The sequence below is a fragment of the Citrus clementina genome, unplaced genomic scaffold (assembly GCF_000493195.1).
Source record: "Citrus clementina cultivar Clemenules unplaced genomic scaffold, Citrus_clementina_v1.0 scaffold_3, whole genome shotgun sequence".
NCBI classification, from domain to species: domain Eukaryota; kingdom Viridiplantae; phylum Streptophyta; class Magnoliopsida; order Sapindales; family Rutaceae; genus Citrus; species Citrus x clementina.
The window spans coordinates 27,423,193-27,428,320 of NW_006262339.1; the positions used below are offsets into that span (position 1 = coordinate 27,423,193).

The 5,128-nt window shown below is 34.0% G+C and overlaps 1 pseudogene; it reads right to left on the bottom strand.

Annotated features, from left to right (window-relative positions):
* Positions 1-376: 376 nt before the first annotated feature.
* Positions 377-4,519, bottom strand: LOC112099798 (annotated as a pseudogene).
* Between the last annotated feature and the right edge of the window lie 609 nt (positions 4,520-5,128).

A 5,128-nucleotide genomic window follows, 5' to 3' on the forward strand; every position in this document is an offset into this window, starting at 1 on the left:
CTCATATACCTTAATAAAAATCCAAATTTATTCTTATTAATTAGGAAATAAAACCATTAACTATGAAGACATTATTATTATTACTAATTATATTGAGATAACAAAATAAAAAATAATATTAATAATATAAATATATTATTTTAGTTATTAATTATTATATGTACATAATAAAAGATATTTATACACATTTATAATTATTTAAAGAAATTTTATTCAATATTATGTTTAGTTCATTTGTTTACATTCTTATAGTAGTTTAACAGTAAGATTTACTAAACAAATATGACTGTTTTTAAAACTCACAATACTTTTAAAAAATAAATTTTATCAAACATTTAACTAATTCTCTTCGCAGCTGATTATTTTTACAGCATAGTTAAGAACAATTATTCATTCTCATTTCTTTCCCACTTTAACCCTCCATCACTTCTCTTATGCACCTCTCAATTTCATCTCTTCCCACAATCCCCTCTTCATCACCCTAACCCTAACTCCAACCTTCCAAACATCTTCAACAAACTTTGCGTCCATTGGTTGATCTATCCACTGTGGCACCGCTAAGCTTAAAGCTTCAATAGTCGAATTCTAGCCAGCGTGCGTGAAAAAGCAACCTATTGTTTTATTTGGAAGCACTTCTAGCTAAGGGCTCAATCAAGCCCTTATCTCCAATCTTATCAACAAACCTTTTAGGAGCTTGTTTGTTTCATCAAAATCTCTTATTACCCACAAGAAATAAAAACAACTTTTTTTCAAGCCCCACACAAGTTCTTCTACTTGTTTATTGCCTAAACAAGTGATAGAGTGGGCGTAGCGGAAGCGGAATTGATATGGTAGGAAACACTAAATATCATTCTAATACTGGACAAAGCCAATGTAATTAGGTTACACTCTAATTGAAATGTAATTAGATTTTATTCTAATCCAAATGACTCAATGGGATTTTTAATAACGCTTAAAATAAGATTAGATGACGCTTTAATTCAAACGACTCTAAAAGAGAAATTTTTAATCTAAGAGGAAATTATAAAAGAGGGGTTTTATTAAATAATTGAATCTGAAGTTATGAATACAATAACAAGACCTTTCTATTAATAATAGAATAAACCTACTTCCCTAAGTTAACTTAAAAAGCAAAACTAAATCACAATTATAATAGAAATAGAAGACTAAGACACATACCATAATTGACTCTAATTGAAATAGAAAGTCATAAAAAAAATTCTAGAATCTTAAATTAACGTCCTACATCATTCTCCCCCTCCTAAAAGAAACTCATCCTTGAGTTTGAATATATTCAGGAGGGTGAAACTTGTAGTGTAAGACCAAATCATCTTGTAATTCGAACTTATTGTCTTTCTCATCAATCTTTCCCAAAACCATACTTCACCAATTTCCTTAGCTTATACATTCTTAAAAGTGATGAAGACTTTCAAGAACGAACAACGGTTAAATAACTTTTGCCCTTCCCTAATTGTCGCTCAATTCGCTTTCCAATGAATTTTACCTTTTCAATTAAATCTCTTTCAAGCACAACTTTTTTATCTTTAATGTGAAGAGATAGAACCATTTTGATCATTTCATCTTCTGTAATTTGATTTTACTGCACAACCTTGACCATATTATTAAGCTCAATGCTCAAATCAAAATGAGGTTATTCGTCTTTTTTAAAAAATTTAGATAGATCAATAACCTCATCATCTTTTACATTTGTCTTGTCCTCCAATGAAACGTCATGCACATTCTCGTACAAATTGTCACATTGAAACTTTAAGTCAATAATGAATTGTATCTTTTCTTCTACAACATTTGGCATATCTTCAACATATGGAGAGGCAAAAACTTCTTTTATTTGTATGTCTTTCACTTCAAGCTATTGGCTTGTGATAGGACTAAGGATCTCAAATTGGTATCGAGGATAAGGTTGTCTTAATTGCTTCAATGCTTGGCTTATTTCCTTTCTTATTTGAGGTACAATTTGCGATTCAATTTGCATCAATAAAAGAATTACATGTTGCAAGGTGTATATAGTGTATGTAGGCATCTTGTCTTTAATATATAAACTGAGCCCTCTTACAGATCTTGTAACCGTATCCTCTTTAAATTCATAATAATATTTGCATCTATCAAATTGTTCAAATTCATAAGCATATTTAGAAATTGATTTCATACCTTGTCATACCAAACAATAATCAAGAGGAATGAATCTCGATCTTAACATTTGCTTCATATGAGTCTATGAAGTAATTTTGAAAAAACCTTTGAAAAGTAATCTATGCCTTTGCACTTTGGTCCACCATTCTAAAGCACTACATGTTAATAGAAAATCGACTCCAAAGTGCACTCAATCATACCTCGGCAATCTAATCATATATTCATGATCAACCTTATCCAACCATGAAAGAAAATATTTAGGATTGTAATTTTCATTAAGCTTCCAAAGCATGATGCCCTTTGAATATTTCAATTACAAATATAAAATTGATGGCAAAAATGTAAATAAGACTAAACTTTCAGGTTTGGTGTGGTCGATTGCTGGTGGCCATGATTGGGTCTAAAGAGAGCCGGATCTGGAAGATTTGGTTGTAAGGAATATGATAGTGGCCGTGGATCGGCCAGATTCGCAGCGTTTTAGCCAGAAAATTGACTTGAAGTGACAGCGGCTTATGGTGATTTGGTTGTGATTTGTGGCAGTTTATGGTTGTGTTTGGTGACAGAGATGGTCGATGGAGGCTGATGATTCTTGTAGTGGTAGTGGTTGACGATAAGAGTGGCTAGCAGTGGCTGGTGGAGTGCTCACGAGTTTGGGTTGCTTGCGTGGTGGTTGCGTGGCTATTCAAGGACTATGGATGGTTGGGTTTTAGTCAACAACTGACCATGATTCCAATGATGAGTTGAATGACAATGGCGGTGGACAGAGATGGTGGTGGTAATAGGTAGAAGCTTAAGAATTTGGTGTTTTCCACGGCTCTGGTGGTGGTTAAAGACAATGGGTGGTAGGGCTTTGGTTAGTGGAGGTTAGCGAGTTTAGTGGTGGTGTTGGTTGGCTGAATGGCGGTGGCGGTTGGCAGTAAGTAGTGGCAGTAATGGTGGTGGTTATGGCGGCTAGGGTTTAAAAATTTTGTGATTTTCGATTTTTTTTTATTTTATTTTTTGTTTTTGGAATGAAGGGTGATGGATGATTTAGGTGATTTGTGATGGACTGATATGATGGCCAAGAAAGCTGTGCAATTGGCACAGATCGCTCTGATACCAACTGATGAAGCAGGCGTAATGGAAGCAGAATTGATATGGTAGAAACCATTAGATATCATTCTAGTACTGGACCAAGCCAATGCAATTAGGTTACACTTTAATCGAAGCATTACTAAATCTCGTTCTAATTCAAATGACTCAATGAGATTTTTAATAACGCTTAAAGCGAGATTAGATGATGTTCTAATCTAACCGATTCTACAAGAGATATTTTGATAGATAATTCAGAGGGAATTATAAAAGAGGGGCTTTATTAAATAATTGAAGTTATAAAAAATAATAACAAGACCTTTCTATTTATAACAAAGTAAACCTACTTCCCCAAGTTAACTTAAAAGGGAAAATTAAATCACAATTATAATAGAAATAGAAGAGCAAGACACATACCATAATTAACTTTAATTAAAATAGAAAGTCTTAAAAACTAAAAGTTTTGGAGTTCTAAATTGACATCCTGCATCTTTATTTGAAAGCACTTCTAGTTGAGGGCTCCAATTCACAATCAAGCCCTTATCTCCAATCTTATCAACAAACCCTTTTGGGAGCTTGTTTGTTTCCTTATAATCTCTTATTATCCACAATAAATAAAAAGAACTTTTCTTCAAGTCCCACACAAGTTCTTTCACTTGTTTATTGCCTAAACAAGCCATGCCTATGAAAGGTACATAAATGACAGATCTTTCGGGCTTTTGGTTGAGCCAATTGATGTTGATGGATTTGTCTAATGTAAAGCAATTGAGATCATAATCATTGCCGTTTAGGATTCTGTTGTCTAGGTAGAAAGATGGAAGCGTTGGACTAATTGCGAGCATTGGACAGAAGTGCATTGAATTCAAAACTTATGCACTTGATACGACGGTGTCTTGAGTAAGTGTTTTCACTTACTTGTCACGGGATGTCATGTGACGTTTTGAGCTTGAACAAACGACGCTGGCTTCAGTCATCTTTGGCAAGGTTTAAGTGACTCAGGTGGCCAGACATGTGAACTGAGAATCAAATCAGTTAAAAGCTGTTACACACGTGTTACAATCCGGTGCAATCTGGGTTTTCTTATCAGCTGCATAAAAGGCTGATTGTTGAAGCAGATTGGCAATTGATTTCGTGAGCTTTCTAGAGAGAAAGATGAAAGAGAGAGAGAGAGAGTTATCTTGTTCCTTGTATCTTTCTCTGTATAAGCTGTGTCAAAACCGCTTTGATTCATTAATAAAACTTTTTCAGTGGCTTCTCCCATGGATGTAGATTGTGCATTCTTGCTCAATTGAACCATATTAAAACTTATTTTTGTGAGTGTGTGTTTTGTTTTTCTTAATCTTGTTAATCATTGTTCCGAATCATTATCAGTTAAGAATTGTTGTGTTATATCGTCATTGAAAATACAAATCAGCTGCTGGTTAATATTGCAACTAAATCACTACACGTGGTATCAGAGCTGATTTTCTTAGTTCAAGATCCAAGTATGGCTGCTACTAAGATTGATCTGGAAAACTTCAATGGAAAAAATGACTTTAATCTTTGGAAATTAAAAATAGAGGCCTTGTTGATAACTCAAGGCCTTGGAGATGCCCTTCAACCAATAATCATGAAAGATGTAAAGGTAGGGTCTTCTTCAAATACTCCAGAAGAAATGGCAGAAATTGATAAGAAGGCCAAGGGGACCATCATTTTGAGTCTTGCGGATTTAGTGATAAGAGAAGTAGCAAAGGAGCTTATTGTTGCTGCTTTGTGGGCAAAATTGGAGAGCATATACATTAAGAAGTCACTTGCCAACAGATTGTACATTAAGAAAAGAATGTTCACAGTCAAGATGGCAGAATACTCATCACTTGATGATTATCTTGATGAGTTTAACAAAGTATGTGATACTTTGGAAACCATT